At 43.9% G+C, this 24384-nt stretch overlaps 1 protein-coding gene across 2 annotated transcripts in view; it reads right to left on the bottom strand.

Moving 5' to 3' along the window:
* The window catches only part of ITGB1 (integrin subunit beta 1), a 50450-nt gene extending 31673 nt beyond the window's left edge, over positions 1-18777 (bottom strand). For both annotated transcript variants that reach the window (XM_056132412.1, XM_056132421.1), the window contains exon 1: positions 18669-18777. The gene's annotated coding sequence lies outside the window, so the exon portion shown is untranslated. The remainder of the gene's footprint in view (positions 1-18668) is intronic.
* Between the last annotated feature and the right edge of the window lie 5607 nt (positions 18778-24384).

Below are 24384 nucleotides of genomic sequence, written 5' to 3'. Positions count from 1 at the left end.
AACATTTGTAAGTCTACAACTGTACCTCATGATGTTTCACTAATAAAAATTAAAACAACAACAACAACAACAACAACAAAAGGCAGGGGTGGTGGGGGAGAGGGGGGGTTAAGTAGCTTGAATGTCTTACAGAATTGCTAAAGAGGATAAATATTCTATGTTATGAAGATTAAACTTAGTCATTAAGAATATGACTTTTCTGTGAGTAAGTTTTCATAATTACCTACCAGGGTTAGTCAAAGATGGCTAAAGTCACAGGTTACCGACCCCATTGCTTCATTACGCACTGCTCTGGGACAAGGCTGCCAGTCCAATGCTTTATAAACCCCTATCTCCCTCAACAGAGATATGGAATATGAACAATGAAAAGAATAAACTAGGGGCTGGAGAGATAGCACAGCGGGTAGGGCGTTTGCCTTGCACGCGGCCGGCCCGGGTTCGATTCCCAGGATCCCATTTGGTCCCCTGAGCACCGCCAGGAGTAACTCCTGAGTCCAGAGCCGGGAGTAAACCCTGTGTATCACCAGATATGACCCAAAAAGAAAAAAAAAGACAAGAAAAGAGTAAACTAGAAAATATTTTAAAGGTAATTAATTCAACAAAATATACTACAAATGGCTAAGAGAAAACAGAGATAGATGTGTACACTTAGATTATTTAGAGGTAAATAATTTAACCACCTGTATCAAAAACCCTAAAAATGCTTCAACCATCTGACTAGTTCTCTGGGAATTCATTCTAAGGAAATAATTAAAAACATAAAAAGTGACACACTCATTAAGCCTCGCAAAAATACACACTCTGTTCAGTAACAGAAATGCTAATTTCATCAACTTGGTTATTACAGTCATAAAACAAAATGCAGTAATTTCAAAAGAGTTATAGAAAATTTTCTAAATGCAAAGTATACATTAAGTTGACAGGTGTGTAAACATCAATACTATATAAGCATTAAAGTAAACAGAGACTTGGAGATAAAAATTTATATTCAAGTATAATAACAATTATGGGTTTATATTATTAATTTCTTTTTGATTTCTTAATAAAAACAATTATGGCAGGGTAATTGTACGGATTTCTTTTTATTTATTGGTGAATTTTCTTGGATATAAGTCATTATATTTAAAATCTTCATCTTCAAGAGCTTCCCTTCTAGGACGCTATTTCCATAGGACATGCGGAATACATTTAAGTTGTGCTCAGACCATCTATGAGATAACTGAGTTTCCTCTGCTATTAATGCTTGTTTTAGTGTCTGCTGCATTCCCTGAGAAAAAGCAATCCAAAAAACTTGCATAGGAATCTACTTTGCAACTTTGTACCAGTTCTACACCTATAGTTAGCTTACCTAATACCATCTTGTGACCATGTCCAAGAAACTAACAAAAGCTGAGTTTAACTGAGTGCAAAATGCCCAACAGTTCATAGTTTAAGGCCTGCCTAAAAGGTTTAAATGTGTAATACAACCATGTAGACAATAATTCTAAGCAATTTAAATAATATTGTCAATTCCAAAGTGCTGATTAAAAGACTCCTAGGGAAATGCATGACTATGGTGAGTCGCGGCAGTGTCTAGACAAAAATAACAGAACAAGGGCTGGAGTGATAGTACAGCAGGGAGGGTTCACGCGGCTGACCTGGGTTTGATTCCCAACATCCCATAGGGTCCCCTAAGCACTGCCAGGTGTAATTCCTGAGTGCAGAGCCAGGAGTAACCCCTGAGGCTTTGCTGGGTGTGACCCAAAAAGAAAATAAAAAAATAACAGAACAAGTATTTGTTCCAAATATGGTCTGATGGCAGATGTTTCTTCAGGACACTAGTAAGGACTGTCTTTAGAAATCTCTTAAGAGAATCACCTCTGAGCTGGTTATCAGATTAATAACAGAAAACATTTCCTCAGGCTACACATCTCTACAAGATCAAACCCATTTTCCTCTCCCCTGACAAGGCAAAGATCAGCTTTGAAAGTTCCCCTGCTCTTCAAGGAGAGTCCCAAATGCTTAAGAAAGGAAAACAAGGCATCAGTGTTGACGAACAGCTGAGAGAACAAGGGTAACAGCTGAGAACAGCTCAAGGACAACTGACAACTTCCCAGCACCCTGACAGGAAACAGACAAGCCACAGGAAATAGAAGGCGACACCAATTAAGCATGTATAAGAACCATGAAGAGGAGGTTTAGAGACCACAGTGAGCAGTACAAGCGAGCAGCAGAGAGCCGGGCAGTAACGAGGGATGATAGAGAACCACTAAATGGACCCCCTCACATTACGGACAGTCTTGGAAGGAACTGGAGGCTCCTGAGTGTGAGGAAGGGTACACGGAACACTTCCCCGGAGCACATTTCCCACTGTGAGATTTGGGAAATAATTCTCTCAGATATACCTGAATGCCCACCCTTGATCTAAAACCCAATCCCAAAGGTAGAGCCTGTACTCAGATGATTCTTCCACTGAGAGCATTTACCTTAAGGAGTTTTGACCAATAGGAGTCCACAGTTTTGTTTTGTTTTGTTTTTATTGAGGAGACAACTGGGAAAGATATTTTCCAGATATTTGCCCTAATTCTAGCTTGTCACCTCTTCTTCACTGTAAAATGTCTAGAAACAGATGTCCACACTGGCCTCCATCTCAAAACGTTTGACTCCTTTCTCAATCTGCTTTAACGGGGATCCTCTCCCCAACAGAGCAACGAAACTGCTGAGGCACAAGAAAACTCTCTAGGCCTTTGATGCATGCGCCACTTTCACTCATTTACCCATTCATTCAGAAACTTCGTGAATACTTAGTGAAATACCCACAGAATTCATACAGAGTAACAAATGGTACATTACACCCCTGTATCTTAACAGGCTCTATCTATTCCTTGGCTTTTCGGGGATTTTCTACCTCTCGCGAAGTTTTCTACAGTCAACTGCAAGGTTTTACGTCCTATCTTCAGCTACAAAGACTGCTGTCCCTGAGTTCCAGCCCAAAGTAGAAAATACAATTACAAGATGACATGATGGTCACTATGGCCAACACGTGTACAGAACAAAAGGCACTGAAAGCACAAATCTGCATAAGCAGTTCCATGGAGAGGCCGATGCTTTTGCACTGAAGAGACATAAGAAACGGGGAAGCAGATAGAAATATTCCAAGGCTTACACATGCAAAGCCACAGAGTAGAAAACCATCTTTCCAATCTTCTAAACAGCCGCATCTGATGACTTTCCCCTGGCCAGCCTACCCAGTGGTATTGATTCCATCTTTTTTATGGGGCCCTCCCGTTGATCATCGATTTACTCGAGCAGGCCCAGTAACGTCTCCATTGGAGACTTTGTTGTTACTGTGTCTGGCATGTCAAATACTCTCGGTAGCTTGCCGGGCTCTCCGAGAGGGGCGGAGGAATCGAACTCGGGTCGGCCATGTTGGCTGTGTGCAAGGCAAACGCCCTACCCGCTGTGCTATCGCTCCAGCTAGAAAATTTGTATTTATGCGCTATTTGTAGGTAAATCTGGCCAGGGGTTTAAGTGATTATTTTACCCCTAGAAATTTCTATAAAAAATATAAATCATGCTAAAATTCTGAACTATGGAGATGTCTAAGAATCTTAAAGTACCTAAGTATTCCTGAGATTTAGATGAAAAGTTAAAAATAACAGAAACACAAACCAGAAAAGCCGGAAGAATTAGATTGCAGAGAGCCTTAAGTGCTTACGAACAAAGACTGGTCCATAATGAGTAGGAAACTGCAAAACCTTAAGAGCAGCGTAGTAACATGGCAACATGCATACACAAGGCAGAGAATTCAAGGGGTAGCCGATGGGGAGCAGGACGGGAGCTACAAATACAAAGGTAACTGCCAAGGTAAAGGTCAGAGGTGACAAAAGATGGAATTCACAGAGTAGTGGACAAGAAGGCAGCAAACGAGAGTGACTTACAAGGTGGCACCTGTAATGTGGGAGGTCTGAGCAACGCTGACATAAAAGCTGAGAGAAAAGAGTCCAGAGAAATCACTTCAAATAAAGAAGACAGAGAAGGAAACAAACTCAGGAAGAGAGACCTCTGTTTTTGAAAAGTGGGGTGCAAACTGCCGTGTGGAACCTAGGGAAGATACTGAACAGAAATTTAGACTCACGGGTCTAACGGGGTTAGAAACACATACAGCACCCGGGTGAAAGATAAAAATCAATGAGGTGGGGAAGAGGAACGAGTACTTAGAGGGGCCATGAGCTGGCCAGGCAGTGACGGAGCCCAGGAGTAGGCGAGCTTCCCGTTCAGCTGTGACCCCAGAAGGGCAGCTTCCTTTGTTCTGGCAGGGTAGAAGGTCAGAAGCTGAGGAAGATCACACCCACCAGCCTCAGATTTTTCTTTCTTTCTTTTTTTTATTTAAATAAAATTCGAATTACAAACAAAGGAGGTGGGTTAGAGGGTAAAGAAAATCGGGGCAACGAAATGGCATCACAAAGCAGCACTGAGGCCTAGCAGACAATGGACACCTGGATTCACAACAGAACACCAATAACGCACACCCCACTCAAGGCAGACTGTTGCTGTCTCTTCCTTCCTCTTGATGGCATCTAAGTTCTGGGGAGGCAAAGTTTGGGTGTATATTTCCTCTGCTGTGGCACCTCCAGGCTGCTGACACAAAGTCACTGCTCAGAAATGTTCGCTAAACAAGGCAGGGGAGATAGCTCAAATGGCTACAGCCCCGGACTCCATCCCAGGCACCACATGGTCCCCAAACACTGCTGGCAGCAGCCCTCAAGCACCCAGCCTGGAGCAGCATTTAGCAAGTACTGCTAGTGTTGCACACAAGCAAAAACAACTGTTTGGGGCCGGAGAGACAGCACGGCGAACAGGGTATTTGCCTTGCCTGTAGCAACAAAGGTGCATTCCCTGACACCAAACATGGTCCTCCGAGCACAGAGCAAGCAAGGAGTAAGCCCTCAACACTGCCAGGTGTGGCCCCCAAACAAAGCAAAACACATGTTTGCAAAATTAGACTAAACTCTACGCCAATTTCCTCCAAAATTACTCAGAAGCTGAAGAAAGTAGTTTTTAATAATTAACGTGCACACTGGCTGGAGCGATAGATAGCACAGCGGTTAGGGCATTTGCCTCGCAAGCAGCCGACTCAGGTTCAATTCCTCCGTCCCTCTGGGAGAGCCTGGGAAGCTACCGAGAGTACCCCACCCGCACGGCAGAGCCTGGCAAGCTCCCCGTGGCATATTCGATATGCCAAAAACAGTAACAAGTATCACAATGGAGACGTCACTGGCGCCTGCTCAAGCAAATCGATGAACAACGGGAGGACAGTGCTACAGTGCTAATGTGCACACTAACGCTAAAGAGAAAAGGTACTGCAGATTTCCCAGTGGTGACTATTTCTCATTAATTATGGAATATATAAGAATCCTCAGGGCAGCAGAAACAGGTCAGTGGGCTGGAGTACAGGCTGTGTATGCCACCGGCTCTGGCTCAATTCCCAGCACCACAAGGTTCCCGAGCACTAGGTCAGGAGTTAAGTGCCAGTGTGCCCTCCCCCCAGAGCGATAGGGCGTTTGCCTTACAAGCGGCCAACATGGCCGACCCGAGTTCGATTCCTCCGCCCCTCTCGGAGAGACCGGCAAGCTACCGAGAGTATCTCGCCTGCACTGCAGAGCCTGGCAAGCTACCCGTGATGTATTCAATATGCCAAACACAGTAACAACAAGTCTCATGATGGAGACGTTACTGGGCCTGCTCGAGCAAATTGATGAACAACGGGAGGACTGTGACCGTGACTATGAAGTCAATTTCAACTGAGATATGAAACGCCTCAAGTTCCCGGCTCTTTTATGAAACCCAAGAAATTTGCATTCACACACAAATCCAAAGATAGGCAGGCAACTGATTCAGAGGACGGATGACCATAAGAAAGGAGAATGGGGCTGAACAGCAATAACCAAGAAAAGGAGAAAAGATCGATTCCGCGTAGGTTGCCATAGGGTTTGAGCTGGCTGAGAAACTTTGAGAATTATACGGTAACTCTGTCCAGAGGAATCCTGTTCAACAGAGAAAGAAATGTGCTTGTGTATCAATGCTAGCCCCACAGTCAAACTCAAGACAACACGAACTCTCTCCTTACACTCCCAGGAACTACAGTTCACCTGACCCCAGGATGCTACCTCACACCCCACCAAGAGAGAAAGCGCCTGCTGGAAAAGCCCGCTGGCTTGAAGATATGAGGAACCTGAGGAAACAGACAGAAGTGAGTTCCTACTCTTCCTATCAGCAATGGCTGGAACCAGAGAGATCAAGAAGACGCACTAAATACTTAAAAGCCAGGGAATTGGGGGGGAAAATGCACAGGATAAGAAGGATTGTCAGCATAAGCATGCCTGAGGCCCCAAAGATGACATAAGTTGGGGGAGGGAGATACTTCAAGGCCAACACATAAGTACATATTGAAACAAATGCGAAGAATCTCTGTTGTTTAAAAGATTTAGTACTTAAGACATGTAGTTTTGACACATCCATCACAGATGTGTATCCTGCCTTATGAACCATTCCTAGCGGTTCTTTCTTTGTGGCCTCTCTAACACAGTTACCTTAAGACTAAAGAAACAAAGAGAACCTGGAGATTTCTGAAGCTCCCAAAAGCAGCAAGCCCAGTCAGGGCAGGTGATGTGCTGTGCCCATCACATGACCGAGTACACACTGTGTCTCCTGAAAGGCTCAGTCCAAATTTCTCATCAACCACTAATTAGATGGTGGTACTGAAAAGCTCTTCTGTGCCTCAGTTTCCTCATCTTGAAAACAAAGATGGCAGTACTTAAACCTTCTTAAGTTATGTGAAGTTTAAATATCTGGCTCACTGGAAACTTAAGTAAGCATTACTAACTACTTGTTAGTATTATTTGTAGATACTGTATCTGAAACTCAATGAAAAACTGCATTTTGAAAAAGTGACTATGTTCGAAAGTTTTGCTTTTTTCCAGTCATAACTTTGACTGGGTAACTGGACAGTCCATGAGAGGGGGAAATATAAGACAATGAAATAAAGCGTAAGGCGTAAGGTTTAGAAAGAACACTACAGCAAATGAGGCTAATGCAGATTATTATAGCTATTTAGAGGTCTGTTTTGATACAATAGTCACTAGATATATGTGAGTAATATGCAAATATTATTATTTTAGGTCTCACATCTGAAACTTAAGGACAGTTTCATTAACTGTGCTTTCTAATACTGTCCTAACAATTTTTATGTAAAGTAAAAGCAAAAAAACTCAGCGATTTTGGGGCCAGAGTGACAGTACAGCAGCTAGGGTGTCTGCCTTGCACACAGCCAGCCCTAGCCCGGCATCCCATATGGTCCCCTGAGCCCACCAGGAGTGATTCCTGAGTGCAGAGCCAGGAGTAACCTCTGAGCACCACAAAGTGTGGCCAAAAACAAAAAAAAAAAACAACCAAAAAACCTCTCAACAATTAGGAAAACCTGTGTGACACAAAATACAGGTATTTCTAAATGTTCCTGCCACAGACTATCTTTTAAAAGTTCGCAGGGGTGGGAAAACAACCACCCTCTAAAAGAGAGTTACTGGGAGAGTCTTCTGTCATGGAGAAGCAGACCTGGACACGCCGAGCGGTATCTTATTAGTAGAAACCTGACTAGTGATGTAGTCTGATTTCATTCAATGCTCCCTGGAGAAAATGACTTTAAAGGAGTCTCTAGTTTTCATTTGGGAGCCAGAACAGGTATATAGCAGCCCAAGGAACATTCCACGACATGTGCCAATTTAAGGTAATTGGTAAACAAAAACTCATCTCACTTTTATCTCACCATCTTCAAATGACCATAATAATTATGATAAAGCGAGTAACAGCCAACTAAATAACTCCCCCCACATAACGTTACCTGCCTGGACTACTACCTTTATTTGACAGATGAAGAAACCAAGCCTATTTTCTAAAAAAGTGACACAGGCAGGCTTGAAACCAAACCAAGCTGAATCCAGAAGTGATGACTTGCCTTTAAACTATAATGGTTTGAGGGCTGGCTTAGTCACTATTTTAAAAGAAAGAAAATCCTTCTCATGTTAGAACTGACTCAGAGCATAAAAATGGAGAAACTGGGCAGAAAAACAGCCCAGTGGAAGAGCAATTACATTGCACATGTGAACCACTGAGTTCTATCCCCTGTACATACATGTGTGTGTGTGTGCGTGCACACACACACACACACACAAACACACATGCACATACACTGGTAAGACTTAGAATATTTTATGAGTTCATTTCTTGGGCCTCTGGTGGAGTATCAGAGGTCAACAATCATTTTAATTGTCAAATTAACAAAATTTGTCAAATTGACAAAATCCACAATTTTTGTGAGGTTATTAACACCATCTCCTATTTTACGTAAGTGATCAGAATTCATTCTTTGAACAATAAGTGTAGACACCTCTCCCCAAACACTCCCGTTTTAGTGATTAATAATAACAAATCTGTGCATTTTCCCGCTGTCAAAAACTACAAATGATTCTTATTAATTGCTGCTGTAATTTCATCTTCAAACTTTATTTTTAATATCACTGTAAACTCATCTTCACACATATGTATACAAGATTTTATGCTCTGTTCATACTTTTATTGTTTCTGGACCACACTTGTTCATGTTCACAACTTACCTGTTAGTGTTCACAGGGCAAGGCAAGTGCCCTGGCCCCTGTACTACCTCTCCGGCCCCTGTTTATATTTATATATAAAAAAAAAAACACTGATTATAGAATTGAGGTGCTTGCCTTCCACTGGACTGACCCCAGGTCAATCCCAAGCACCCCATAGTACAATGCCAAGAGCAATCCCTAAGCTCAGAGTCAGGGGTAAGTAGTGAACACTGCTAGGTATGGCACAAAATCCCCCAACCCAAAATAAAAACACCATTTAGTAATATTTTTAACAATATCACAAAATAATGTGACATTTTCTTTTATAATTATAGACAAAATATATTATACAAATATTCATGGGTTGGAGCTATAGCCCAGCTGGTAGGGTCGACCAGGGTTCGATTCCTCCACCCCTCTTGGAGAGCTTGGCAAGCCTACCGAGAGTATCTCATCTGCACAGCAAAGCCTGGCAAGCTACCCGTGACGTAGTCAGTATGCCAAACACAGTAACAAGTCTCACAAGGGAGACCTTACTGGGTCCGCTCGAGCAAATCGATGAACAACGGGAGGACAGTGCTACTCTCACTCTCACAATTATAGACAAAATCTTTAGAAACATTATATAAACACTATGCTTACAAAAAATTAAACAACTACATGTTACATAAAAATTACTTTTATAAATGTGAGTTATGGGTCAGGGCTGTGGTTCAGTGGTAGAGAACATGACACACGTGTGAAATCCCAACACCATAAGAGGGAAGAAGTGAGACTGGATCAAGGTTTTGGGAGGGCACTTGGGGGTTTTGTGGCAGGGGAGGGTTGGGGAAACTCCCAAGCATTTCTCAGAAGACCAGCATCCCCTCCCTGTGATTCTTAAGGAACCTGGTTGAAGTCTCAATGCAAGGGCCCAAGAATGTAGTTTTTGGAGAACCAGATGATGCAGGGGACTGAATTGGTTGGGGTTGGGCGCACGCATGTAAACCCCTGTCCTGTTTCTTTGGTTCCTTAAGTTATTTTAAAACTCGGTGCCCATAGGTCAACTTACATAAAAAGGAACATCACACAAGATTTCCTACTATAAAATCTTTTCACAGGGCATATTCTTATACACTAGATGAATTAAATTCAAATCAACAAACAGTTCATTTCTATTAAAGTGCCAGACAAATAAGCAGGTGGATTCAAAGCCCAAGTTTTCAACATAGGAAAGTTTCTAGGAAGAAGAACTAAGGTTCTTACCACTCAACTACTGAGTTCAGAATCACTTCTGGAGGGGGGTGGGGTACCATATGTGGTTCGAGAGATCAAACAAGGGTCACATGAAGTATCTTATGTCCTACACTTTCTCTCCAGCCCTAAAACTATTTTAAATACCTAATTCAAGTATGCCCTAAGTCTCTCCTAAAATTAATGCAGTATTTTGAATCCGCTTTTAAAGGGGGAAACAAAAATAGAGCAATTGCAGATCGGTATTTAAAAATCAATGTAGTGCAGAAAAAGTATGGGGAGCCAAACTAAAAGCATCAGAGAACAAACCTGTACTTCTGTTACACAGGGAACACTCAGTAGCACCAACTGTCTGCCTGCTCTCGGTGCCATGGAGGGCAGGGATAAACCCACCCAGGGCAACAGCACTGTTCCCTTTACCAGAAGAGCAATGGACACTCAGCATGATTCCCTTTGCCTTGCAGAAGAGGTGTGTGACAGTGATGAGGAGGGGCTCGAAGGCTCAAATACTAAGTTAAATATTAAATAACGATTGAAATTTAGCAGAAAGAATGAAGGAAGAAGAAAAAAAAGGTAAAAAAGGCCAGGATATTCCAAGGCATAGGTGCAACTAATATTTCATTTGAAATTCTTTACCCACTATGGACAGACACAACAAATACCCTGAAAACCTTAAATCCACCACCCCCATCCAGAAAGAAAAAAAAAAAGTCTTTTAATGAGTAGTTGGCCTCTTTTGCTAATGAATTTAATGAGCTCCAATGCGGCTAAGGGCTCACAAAATTACTGAAAACTGAGAACACATGAAGTTAAGACAAGTTACAGAATAACCAGAAACTAGTAAACCTCTCCCAAAAAATGAGAATATGGAAGTGAAATCAACATTACCCCAGGACCTCAAATCCACAAGTGCAAGGGCAAGATAAAGAATAAACAGGCTGTAGGTTAGCAAATAAAAAAACCTCAAAAGGAGAAGTGAAGGGTGTGGAACACAACTAGGAAAAACTACCAGAGGTCAGATCATGCAAGAAAGTGGAAAATCATCTCTGAAAATGAGAACATTCTTCAAGGTATTTTTTTTAAATCCCAAATACATAGTATCTTACAGAAAGACAGCAAAAACAGATGGCAAAACCAGAGAGAACTGTACAGTAAGAAAGGAAATTTAAGTTTAAATCCTCCACAGAGCTCATGAACACAAGAAATGGAATCCCAACAGGAAGAACGGGATTGTGAGCAGAAAAATGAAAAACAAAAACCAGAATCCAAGTCAATTAGAAACATGACGGAACAGAGAGTAAATAAGCATGACTGGTCACCAGCTGCACTCCCCCCAAAAGGAGAGGCTTTATGTGAAAAACGGAATATAAACAAACATGAAGTGAATTCACTAATAAGGGAGCACCAAAGGAACTCAATTACAGCAAAGAGAGGGACTTCACATTGAAGCAGAAAAACGTAAAACACAAACCCAAAAAAGAGTAAACAACACTATTAAAGCGTAGTATTTAGAACCAATCCTTCAAAGTAAGCATGAAAAGTTGCCTGAACTTAATTCCTCCCAGCTCCTTCCACTCAAAAGACAACATCAGGAAAGGGATGGGCCAGGGATATAGCTCAGGCACTAAAGCACATATGTTACATGTGGAAGGCCCTGGTTTGATTCCCAATTTCATGCAGTTCCTAGAGCACTCCCTGTGTGGGCCCCACAACAAACAAAAATACCCAGTAACCGGGATTTTCCAGTTCAATCTAATGAGCAGTTTCTTCTTTATACCTGTCATGTCTAAAAAGTAGTACCTTTCCTTGTGGAGGGGAAAGAATAAACTACCAACTATCTGATTGAGAAATTTTATGTCGTGACAAGTTTATGAAAAGTATTAAAGGTAGGACTGCAGGTGACTCCTGAGCAGTCACGAAGTGCCCCTGGGCACTGCTATGATAGGGACCAGCCAACCCACTATCAAGAAAGAGAAATCCAACTAATAATAGGTTCCAAGAAATGAAGTCAATCACTCAATCACTCTCTCATTTTACTCAGCGGGAAACTTGGAATACTACCACCCTAGAACTGCTGCCAAGATTAAAGTATAATCGTGAATGTGAAAACTCTTAGCAACAAATATCATTAAAGTAAGCACAGGCCAGTTTATCTGACTTCTGAGTTTTCTTCTTGCTCTCCATTCACTTGGTCATAAGTGTCTGCATTGAAGAACTGAACCAATGGACTGAGAACCTATGACTCTTTACTAAACACACCTGTGTGCCCTACAGTGGTTTTGCTATGCTTTCCTAGTGCAACATGGTAGTAAAAGTTTTTTTTTTCACACTACAATCTCCAATAATCAAACATGACTCACCAATTCTTTTAAAAAACACGAAAATCATTAATATGAAATGAGTAAGTAAATCACAAAATATTTCTTAATATTTCTAATTTTGTATATCAAAGTTTATTTACATATTCATTCAATAACATACTGAAATATGACTTCCATCCATCAAATGGAGTAGTACTGTAGCACTGTCCTCCCACTGTTCATCGAGTTGCTCAGGTGGGCACCAGTACCGTCTCCATTGTGAGACTTGTTGTTACTGTTTTTGGCATACCGAATGCGCCACAGGGAGGTTGCCAGGCTCTTACCATGCTGGCGGGATACTCTCGGTAGCTTGCCGGCTCTCCGAGAGGGACAGAGGAATCCACCCCGGGTCAGTCACGTGCAAGGCAAATGCCCAACCCGCTGTGCTATTGCTCCACTGGAGTATTTCAATAAAATTTTCATGTAAATAATTTCCTCATCGCTCCACTGAAACTATTTTCCCTATAACAAATAAGTGCTAATTAGTCTCTAACTTTCTTGCGAGGGGAGGGTGAGATATCAACTTATTTTTAAATTTTTCAGCCCTTGATCATTTTTTTTCTTACCTTCTTCAGCTCTTCATTGCTCACAATACACAGAAATGACTCTTTACAGTTCCCAAACATGATCTTGTCAGTGTCTGGCATAGTAAATGACAAATCTTCAGTGACACACAATAATACAGTATTTGAGAATGCTCCCAAACAGTGCTTGGAGGGGCTAGGAATCACTTCCAAAGATTTCTGTCCAGCAACAGTGACAGGGCCACCAGAGGCAGCCAGGCAATACTCAGGGGCCCCGAAGTGCCTGAGATGGGACTCAGGGCATATCTGCTCCAGTCCATTAAGCTCATCTTCCTGTCTCCAACACTATACTATTTTAATTCAAGCCAATAGTATTTTTTAATTGTCTTTTCAATCTAATTGTATTCCTGTTGCTAATGTTCATCAGACTAAAGTCTCAGGTCCTTCACATTTTCTTCATTTACACGATGCTTAATAAGGAATTAATTAGGTCTACAATATTTGCCAAATTACACTGGATTCTGCTTTCTAATCACCCTCTGACTATGTCACCTCCTGTCGTACCTATGATGTGCTAAGCGTATACCGCACCTTTTCTGTAATCTTCCAAAACTACTAAGCCAATGATGATCTTTTTCTCAGAACCCATTATAGAATACTATCTGGTAATTCACAAAAAATATTTTTTTATATTGGTTACCCTGGAGTGAATGAAACTTTTACAAGGTATTTAACTGAAAAGCAAAGATCACGTCAAAACATTTTGGGGATTCAGGAGACAGGGATTGGAGCCATACCCAGCAGTGCCCAGGGCTTACTCCTTGTTGGTTATGTGCGCAGAGATCACTCCTGGTAGGGTTCAGGGGACCATAAGGAATGCTGGACTTCAAACCCAGGTCTGCCATATGCAAGGCAAGCACCCTATCTTACCATCCTAACTTTCCAGCCCCAAACTTCTTGATCAGTCAGCTTACCATTTTTTAGGTTCTGGTACACAAGACACTGAGAAAGATGCACTATACAACAAAAAACACATCCTGACAAAGAGATCAGAGATTTAGCTCATCGGCTTTGGCAAGTTCTCTTCATGGAATAATTTGGCACACAACCACAATACAGGTAAATTCATGGAAGAACGAGCAACACTCCAGGTCACCTAGGAGAAGCGACAGACCGCTCAACTCCAAGCTGACACAATGAGAACCTGAGATGACGTTGAAGCATAGATGCAGAAAATGCTGGAAGTTGTCCAACAAAGACCACAGCGCAGAATCTGAACTGAAACCCAGGTTTCCACTTCAATTATACCCTCTGCCCTTTCAGTTTCACTCCAAACACGCCAACTTCAGAAGAAGAAAAAAAAAAATACGCGTGATTCTTATAACTGTCATTTAAAGGAATTTGAAATTCTGAGAAAAAAATGGGGTCAGAAAACGCTTTTGCTTTTCTATTCCTCTTCCTCCACCCACTCCTTGTTAACTCTCCTTTGGATTCTTCTCATCTGCAGTTAATATCGTCAACTAACACAGAGTAATAATTCCTAAGTCTATATCTCTAGAATCTCCCCATTCTCTTGAGTCCCCATCCTGTGTATTCAACTGCATTCTTGACATTTTTGCCTGTACCCCCTGGTTGCCTCAAAAAACAAAACAAAAAACAAAAACAAAAGGCATTAAAAATTCACCATTTATCCCTCTGCCAGTCAACCAGCACCATCTTGTGGCTATACTGCCCCTGACCAGGGGAACCACGTAATTAGAAACATGTACCACTATGGGTCTCTTATCTCAGGTACCAAATTCCATCAATTCTCCAAAACTCTAAGTCTTGCAGACTCACCCAAACTATCCCTTTTACCAAAGACCCACAAACCTTACTGACCACTCACCAATTCTACAAAAAAAAAAAAAATTGCACATACACGTATTCGATATGCCAAAAACAGTAACAACAAGTTTCACAATTTGTTGTGAGACATTACTGGTGCCTGCTCGAGCAAATCGATGAACAACGGGAGGACAGTGCTACAGTGCTACATGTAATCAAAACCTATGCAAACTTACATATTAAAATATAAATCCTATAAAAGTGGTAAATCATAAAAATTAACTAGATTGTACTTAAAATATATGTGACATTAAGTTTCACATTTTCTTCTTAAACTTCAGTGAGTCATTGTTTTATCACTCCCTGGTTCCAGAAACTGCACTTTGGAGTCTATGAGTTGTTCTTGTAAGAAATATGTGATTGCAAGTGTATACGTGCATTTATACAGATCCTGTATTTTTCACTCAGACACACTTCCCACACTTTCATAAGACGATATACATGTTCATTGCTAAACAAGTTAACCTTATCTTCTAAAGCCACAAATCAAAAATAAAGTTTAAAGATAGTTAAACTTTAAAGATAAAGTTTAAACACAGATTCTTAAAATAATCCACAGTACTTTACTTTATAAATAAAACTTGGCTATATGGGTTTCATAACTAGTTATCTTTTAAAAAGATGACTATTTATAAGATACATCTTGGTTCCTTTAGGACACAGAGCTCCTGAAAAAAAAAATTCTCACTCTTTTCCACCACCAACTGAAATATTCTAAAAACTGCTGGTGTTCTGGAGGTTATGCACTGCTACATTTCAGGACCCTGAAGACACTTTTCTTCCCTACCTTTACCTATCAACCCAGCCATCCTGTCCCACAACCATTATGTCTGGAACATAAAAGGAAAAGCCCCCCCCCACACACACACACATACACACGCACACACAAAGGTCCTAATAGGCAAACTAGCATAAGAAATACATTGTTTGCACAATATCATCTAGGACTCAGTCAACAGATCCCAACTCTTCTGTGCAGAGTAGGAGAACCTCTAAAATTTAAGAGTCCATGTAAGTCCTCTCAAATGAATAGCCTGTTATACACAGAAGAACTTAAGACTCAGTCTTGGCTCTTACTCAGGTATCACGCCCAGAGGGCTTGGGAGACCCTACGGGAGATGCCAAGGAGTGAACTCAGGTTAGCAGCTTGCAAGGCAAGTGCCTGACCCACAGTACTAATCCTGAGAAATTTAGATTCTTGAAACTCAAAAGTGCCAATACTCTTACCAGTCAGAGTTTCCTTTTATTTTAGCAGTCTAGTTAGAAAGCAAACCAATTCAGACTATTGAAGAAAATTATCTTCTTTAGAGTATTTCACCAGTCCCCTGCTGTAAGTCACACAGGTAAAATGCCAAACGATTAAAATATTAAATGACAACTAATCTATGAAAATCAACATGCAACTATTTGATATAGTGGCCAGGGGTGTAACCCAGTGGACGAACCTGGAGGAGAATTTGAGTTCAACTCCTCGTAAACACACCCAGAGACAACAAAAAGCACACATCAACAAAAAGTGCAAATCATAAAATCTTAAATGTGTTGATGTGTGGGGCTGGAGAGATAGCACAGCGGGTAGGGCGTTTGCCTTGCACGTGGCCGACCCGGGTTTGATTCCCAGCATCCCATATGGTCCCCTGAGCACCGCCAGGGGTAATTTCTAAGTGCAGAGCCAGGAGTAACCCCTGTGCATGGCCAGACGTGATCCAAATTGCAAAAAGCAAAAAAAAAAAAAAAAAAATGTGTTGATGTGTGAAGACAATATGATAATTTGGAGTTTACTCGATTTCTGGTTTATGAAAGTACTAACCATATCCCCTGTCCTTTTAAATAGCATCCTAATAACATCTTTCATCTCACACTGACTTTTAGGATAAGAAGAAAGGCTTTCTCCTCAAATGCCTGTAACCAAAATAATCAATTTGTCCCATGTTTTCAATTTATCACTTCATCTTAGCCTGTCACTCATCCGATTCAGACTAACGAAATAAAGTTATTTTTAAAAGAGTATTATAGTTGGCATCTTCAGTAAGCCCTGACCCCTCTGGTTCTGATGTGCATGCAAGTCAGGACAGGGAACCACCAACTGTAAAAGCAGTCTATTTACAATCTGCTATTAAGGCTATCTGCAACGTCAGAAAAACGCTCAAACAAGTCTCATAGCAGTTATTTCTGTAACATCAAAATAGCGATAAAAAATGAAATCCAAATCTAAAATTAAAATGTGGAGGGCAGACTTAATGTCAATTACATTCCAACATTTAAAAAAAAAGTTCTTTTTAGGGGCCATTGAGAGAGAGAGATTAGCAGTGGTAAGACTTGCTTTGCCTGTAGCCAGGCAGGGTTACATCCCATGCGCCTCACAGCATTCTGGAGTCCCAGCAGAAGTGATCCATGAGCACAAAGCCAGGAGTAAATCCTGAACACCGCAACGTGGGGCCCAAAAACCAAAAAACAATAAAATATTTTTATTTATAATAAGGAGTAATTCTGGAAAAGGAGTTCATTGAACATCTACTCTCTGCTGTGTTTCACATTTGATTTTCACTATTGTACCATAGGAAACTTCAACAAGCACGGAAGATCACCTCTACTCCAAACACAAGCTCTGGGACCAGACCCCCTAGGGTCTCCACTTTATTACTAGATAACAAAAAGCAATTTATGCGTCCTGTGCCTCAGTTTCTTCATCGGTAAACCCGGGAGGGGGGAAAAAATAAGTGTATAGACTTCCCTGGACCAATTCCAGTATTAAAGGAGAAAACACCCCACCCCTCCAAACACACACACACACACACACACACACACGGGCAACTAGATCTAAGGCAAAAAGTGTCCCTTGGTATTATTTTATTTTTATTATTTGTGCCCACCGAATAGAAGAGGCCAGGGACGCCTGCAGAGCATATGATTTACTAGTGGCCCTAAGAACAAGAACGAGAACAAATTTTTGATCCCCTCCCCCAGATACAAGTCGGTTTCCATAAAAGCTGAGGCCTCTTCCCAAAGTAACTGGCGAAGGGTGACGCAGGAGACAAGGACGGGGAGTCAACAGCGGAGGGGCCGGGAGGGCGGGGTGGGGGTGGGGGGACCAGACCCGGACCCGGGTCCGAGTCCCGCGTCCCAGGGGCGCGGCTGCCTCCAGGCCCCGCAGCCGCTGGCGGCGCTGCAGCCGCCCGAGCGAGCCGACACTCCAGCGCGGCTTTTAGAAAAATTCAGTGGGGAAAAACAGGACACGGTGCCAACACTGCGCCTTCTTTTCCTAGCGGCTCTCGGACGCCAGCTTCGGGAGGGGGTGGGTAGACAGGGGGGCCCACCCACAAGCCATCCACAGGCCCCGAGACCAGCCCCACCCGGCCACGGGCGCAGCAAACTGGGACGCCAGCTTCTGCAAAGTTGGAGGGGTCGGGGGAGACCCGTTCGCACGCAGGAAAGACCGACCCAGAGCGGCCAAGAGACGGGAGACGGGAGAGAAGGAAAAGAAAGGAAAAAAAAAAGAGTGAGGGGGGTTTAAAAAAAAAAAAAGAGCAACCGGTCAGAGGAGAAAAAAGGAGACAAAGAGACTCTACAGAGCTTCCCGGCCCTTCCCAGATCCTGCCGGGCCGTGGAGTTCCCCCCTCCTGCCCTCCCCAGGCGGCGTCCTCCAGCCGCTTTCTCAAAGCCTGCCCGCACCGTGGCCGCGGGATCCCGGACGGGCTCGGGACGGGGCGTGGGGCGCCGATCGCCCGGGGACGGCAGGTGCCAGGGCGCCCTACGTCCTCGCCACTCCCCGCCCGCGGCGTGCCAGCGGCCGGGTGCGCGGGCGAGCGGGCGGGCGGCCCGGGCAGAGCTGAGCAGCGCGCTGGGCATGCGGCTTGGGCGGCGGCGAGCGCGGGAGGGCCCGGCCGGACGCCGCGGCCAGCAAGGCTGCGGCTCCGCGCCCCCGCTCCGGCCCACCGGGCCCGGCGGCCAGCACCGAGGTCCCGGTCCGCCCGAGAATTCCCGGGGGCCGCCGGCCCGGCCCTCCCCGATCCCCCGCACCCCGAGGCCGTTACCTTGTCCGGCCCTCCAGGCCCCGGCGCGCTCAGCTCGGGCCTGCAGCTCCGCGGCTCGCCCTCGGCCTCAGGGATCCCAGGCGCGGCCCTCGCCGGCTCCTCCTCCTCGGGGAGGGGGGACGGGAGGCGGAGACTCGGCGTGCCCGGGGCGCCTCCCCGCAGGAAGCCGGCCGGGTCTCGCCGCCTCCTCGGGCCGCCGCCGCCGCCGCCCTTTCCCTCCGGAAACGCATTCCAGCCCGGCCGCGTCAGCCCGCCCGGCCCGGGAGGCGGGGAGCGGGCAGGAAGCGCGCGGCCCGGACAAAGCGGGGGGCTCCGTGGGCCTCTCGGCGGCGCCCCGAGGCCTGGCGCAAGCCCCGGCGAGCGGCGGGGGTCTGCCCACCGGGAAGAACGCCCCTCGGGGGCGCTTTCCTCAAGTCTGCCCTCTTCGGCTCCGGGACTCCCCGCTTCCCGTCCGGGCGTTTGTCATCGCTTCTCTTTCGAGCCCCCCGCCCCGCACACCCCGCCAAGTCGAGACAGTTAACTCCGCAGTTTGGTTGGGGACCCCCCTCCCAACCCCCCACACCCCAAAGCGACTTCCTGGGGCTGGAGACCCAGGGCGCTTGCTTGACACGAGGTTGACCCGAGTTTGATTCTACAAGGCACCCAGCTGGGTTCCCCCCCCACCCCCGCCCCGATCTATCCCTGCCGGGAGTGGTCCCTGCGCACCCCCGGGTGTGGCCCCGAAACGAACCAAAAACCTGTTTTCCGTTTGGAAAAGAATTGGCTATAAAGCCTTTGTTTTGTTTTTCTAAAGTGATGAGGTGCACGAACTTGGGTCTAGGAGAAAGGCGAAGCCCTGGCAAACGTGGAGATGAAGACAGTTTTAGGGGAAGAAATGCAAGTTAGGGAGTGGCTTTTGCTAATTAATCTGCAGAAAAGGGGAAAGTTTCCTGCTTAGAAGGCGGCTCCAGCTCACTTTCTCCAGTAGGCGACAGTGAGATCTGAGGAAGGATCCTTTCAAAGACAAGGGAAGAGGCGGAGAGATAGAACACTAGGGAGGGGGCTTGCACCCCCAAAGATCCTCTGAGCCCACCAAGACTGATCCCTGAGCGCAGGCAGACCCAGGAGTGAACCCTGACCACCGGTTGTGGCCCCTTCGTCTCCCCCCCCCAACTAACCACCCCACCCCCCACAATAAACCCTAGGATCGTTCTAAGCATGCCCAGGCACATAGTGGGTAGAAACCCCCAACCACATGATACTAAACAACCCAGAAGTGGAAAATGAGCTGCTCCAAGTTGCCTCTGCTCGCCCCTGAGAACCCTCAGCAGACTGGTGGGAAAAGGGCACTTGTCAGATCTGAGGATCATCGGCCTGTATTTCACTTAGGTGAAATTAGAAACTACCATGCCTACCTGGCTCTTAGTCTTAAATATATTGCAAAAAATAAAACATCTCTGTGGAAAACTCCCATCTTGCTACCCAGCAAAATAAAATCTATTCGTTAGGCCATCTCTGAAGATCTTAAAATAAATGGGTTTGATTCACCTCAGCTCCTATCCCCACCCAGAATGCATGCAGGACCAAGCTTCACTGTATCGCTGTAATACTGTTATCCCGTTGTTCCTCGATTTACTTGAGCCGGCACCAGTAACGTCTCTATTCCTCCCAGCCTGAGATTTTAGCAGCCTCTCCTTACTGTCTTTCCCAACAATTGAAGGCTCTTTCAGGGGAATGAGACTGTTATCGTTACTATTTTTGGCATATCGAATACGCCACGGGGAGCTTGCCCGTGCTGGCGGGATACTCTTGGTACTTGCCGGGCTTTCTGAGAGGCATAAAGTAAAAGTAAAGGCCCTCCCGTTGATCATTGATTTGCTCGAGCGGGCCCAGTTAATGTCTCCATTGGAGATTTTGTTGTTACTGTGTTTGGCATATCGAATACAACATGAGGAGCTTGCCAGGCTCTGCCATGCGGGCGAGATACTCTCGGTAGCTTGCCGGGCTCTCCGAGAGGGGCAGAGGAATCGAACTCGGGTCAGGCATGTTGACTGCGTGCAAGGCAAACGCCCTGCCGCTGTGCTATCGCTCCAGCCCATATATTTCTCTCCATGGTTTTGTTGCCTGCTGTCTGAACCCCATCAAATATATAATGTGGTAATTATGGAAAATGGGTAGGAAGTGTCTTATGATGTGTTGTGCGACCACAAAGTGGCCACATGGTCCAGAAAGCAGCCTGGCCTGTGGTGGCAGTTGGGTAGTGAAGATTGCCTGGACCAAGCTTAGGAGGCTAAAAGATGCTTCTAGATTACTAACCCAATGGTAAGTAAAGCTGCCATTAGACCTCAACATTGTTTAGCTGAAAGGTGTTGGTTTAAGAGTATTCTGGTTAATTTTTTTCTGACAGCAGTATTCAAAATTAATCAAGATTGCCCTGGTCTTAGCATAGGCCGTTATCCTAAGATCTAACATAATTGGTTCATGTTGATTTGCTCTGTATTTCCCAGAATTCTCTTTCCTGTGTATGTAATATTAGTGTTTCTCAAAGTTTTTCCACTCTTGGCACCCTTCCGGCCCTTTTTCCTTCCTGTGTCTCCCCTGGTTTGAACCCCCAGCCTCCTTCTGGGGTCCTCTTTTACAGTATTTTCATGTAGCCCAGTTGGTGTCTGAATCCTGCAGGGCCAGGAGACACTCATACATGATTTGAGGAACCATCATTGCGGTAAAAACATTATGAGGTTTACATTTTTTAAAAAAAAAAAAGCATTTTAAGGCAGTTCAATCATCTTTTCAATCCCAGTGTCAAACACTGTTATGGGACACATCAGAAGGGCTCAGACATTATCTGATAATTGAATTATTGAGTGTTTTTTGCTCTTGTGACCAGGCCAGACCATCTGACTAAAGTGGAAAGTGAATTCAAAATTACATACAAAAGTTATGAGATTTGAGAAAAAGGGAAAAGTTTTCTGTCTGTGTCTGACATGTAATGTAAGAAAAGCAGGACAACTATACTTGTGTATCATATAAATATGAAGCACTGGACAATGAAGTAAATGTAAATTTTATGAATACTCCAAACAGGGTCTGATTAGGCTTACGATGTTAAAAGGAAATGTTAGTAAGTAGGAGCAGTACAAATTGCATTGCTGTATCATATAATGATAGAGCTCTTAATATCTTGAATTTAAGACAAGTTGTCCCTTCCCTAAACTGTCTTCCCAAAATTGTCTTCTGCATCAGACACTAAAAATAGGCCTTTCTTTAGTTTTCTCACCATACTATCACATATGCTTCAAAATGTATATTTTTATTCATCTGTTGTTTTCTAGAATAAAGTTTCAAAGTTGCTCACCAGCAACACTTTTATTGGATGTCCAAGTTCGTTTTAGTGTTTAATCCCTAGCTCTACTTATAATTAAGCAATAGACTTACATAAATGAAAGAAGCAACTAACCTTTAATCTGCTACCAGAAAGGTTAATGGCTTCTCTGGAAACCAAATTATCTCTCACAAACAGAGGGATCACTGTTTGACTACAGATCATTCAACCTAGTAGGTCATATTTAATCACAAGTTTATGGTATTAAGAATTGGGGGTGAGTGGAGTTCATGCAAAATTCAATCAGCCTAATCAGTGGCTGAATAAATAGCAGTACTCCTACATAAAAAAAAAAGAATTGGGGGTGAGAACGAATCAGTTTGGGCTTCATGCGTGAATATATCTTTCTCTTAATGGTTTGAGCACTTTGGTTTGAGCACTTTCCTATTTAGCTACAAATGTAAGTCATTCCATAATAAAAGAGATTTTATAATCCTTGAGGTGAAACAACCCTAAATTGGCAAAATGATTAGCATATATACATATATAAATAATTTTGCAAGTGCAAATCAGAGGGTTAGACCCTGTGAGAGAGAGAGGCCAGAGAGATAGTACAGGGGTTGAGCACTTCTCTTTTATGCAACTTGCTCTGGTTCAATCCCTGGTGTCACATGATCTGTTTAGCACCACCAGAGGCACTTCTGAGATCAAAGCCAGGAGCAGCCCCCAAGCACTGCCAGGTGTGATCCAAAAACCCCAAAACAAGAAACCACATGGAGTAGAACAAAGTATGAATACCTGTACTGTGAGAAATATACCCAAATTTGTCCTGCTGTTGGCTATTGACTAGCATATTCTGGCACAATCCATACCAAAAATTTTTTTAAGTAGAGTGACCGTGTGTCTAGTGTGCCCAAGATAGCACCCTAGTTTATTGTTCAAGTAGGTTATTAATAGCATTCCTTTTCATTTTCACAAGTGCATTCTGATACTGATGGTAGATTATATGTTTTTATAAAATAAGAGTGTCTAGACAAAGAGGAATGAAAAAAATGTATTTTTAACTATTCAAGGGCATGCACAGAGACCCATTGCAAATTGGATTCCAGATTTATAGGCAAAAGCCAATTCCAACCTTGACGATGAAAGGAAAAGTGTATGGGTTTGGTTTGGTTGAATTACCTGTGTAATGATGAGACCTTACTAAGAACAATAACTAAGGAAAATCATAGACAGGGAGGCCGGAATGATAGTACAGCGGGTAGGGCGTTTGCCTTGCAAGCAGCTGACCCGGGTTTGATCCCCGGCATCTCATATGGTCCCCCAAGCACCCCCAGGTGAAATTCCTGAGTGCAGAGCCAGGAGAAACCACTGAGCATTGCTGGGTGTGACCTGGAGTGATAGCACAGCGGGTAGGGCCTTTGCCTTGCAGGCGGCCGACCTGGGTTCTATTCCTCCATCCCTCTTGGAGAGCCCGGCAATCTACCGAGAGTATCCCACCCTCATGGCAGAGCTTGGCAAGCCAAGCTCCTCGTGGCATATTCAATAAGCCAAAAACAGTAACAACAAGTCTCACAATGGAGACGTTGCTGGTGCCCACTCGAGGAAATGATGAACAACGGGAGGACAGTGCTACAGTGCTACAGACAGGAGACCATCTGAGCAACACAAACTGGGTTGGTTTTTTTTATATATCATTTTATTTTATTATTTCTTTTATATGTTTAATTTTGGAGGCACTGGGACCTTGACTGGCTTTGTGCAGGACTTACTCCTGGCTCTGTGCTGAGGGATCACTCCTGGTGATGCTCAGAGGTTGTATGTAGAGTCAGGGATCCAACCCAGGTCAGCTGCATGTAAGGGAAGTGCCCAACCTGCTGGCCCTTTAATACCGTTTGATATGTGTGTGAGGACTTCAAGAGAGAAAATTGACTGACCGCAATTTAGGTGAATTTTAAGCTACTTTTCTAAGAAATGTTTCTGCAGAATAATCTAATAAATGTTTTCATCTGTTATCACCAGATTTTTAGAGAATATTAACTTCTTTTAACGTCTTTAAATATACTTTTTAAGGGGGGGTGGTAGAGAACAGGAACGTGGGTAGGGCACTTCCTTTGCATACAGTGTTTGATCCCCAACACTCCTGAGCATGGAGTTAGGATTAAATCCTGAGTACTACCGGGTGTAACCAAAAAAAATGTATTTAAAAAAATTTTTTTAGAACCAGTGCAATAATACACTGGGTAGGGCATTTGCCTTGCACACGGCTGACCCGGATTCGATCCCCAGCATTCCATGGGGTCTCCTGAGCACCGCCAGGAGTAATTCCTGAGTGCAGAGGCAGGGGTAACCCCTGAGTATCACTGGATGTGATGCAAAAGCCAAAAAATATGTTTCTAATAAAGGGGGGGAAGT

Source organism: Sorex fumeus, unplaced genomic scaffold (genome assembly GCF_029834395.1).
Source record: "Sorex fumeus unplaced genomic scaffold, SorFum_2.1 ptg000007l, whole genome shotgun sequence".
NCBI classification, from domain to species: Eukaryota; Metazoa; Chordata; class Mammalia; order Eulipotyphla; family Soricidae; genus Sorex; species Sorex fumeus.
Note: the sequence above shows the minus strand (reverse complement) of the source record. Positions and strands in the feature narration are given on the sequence as shown.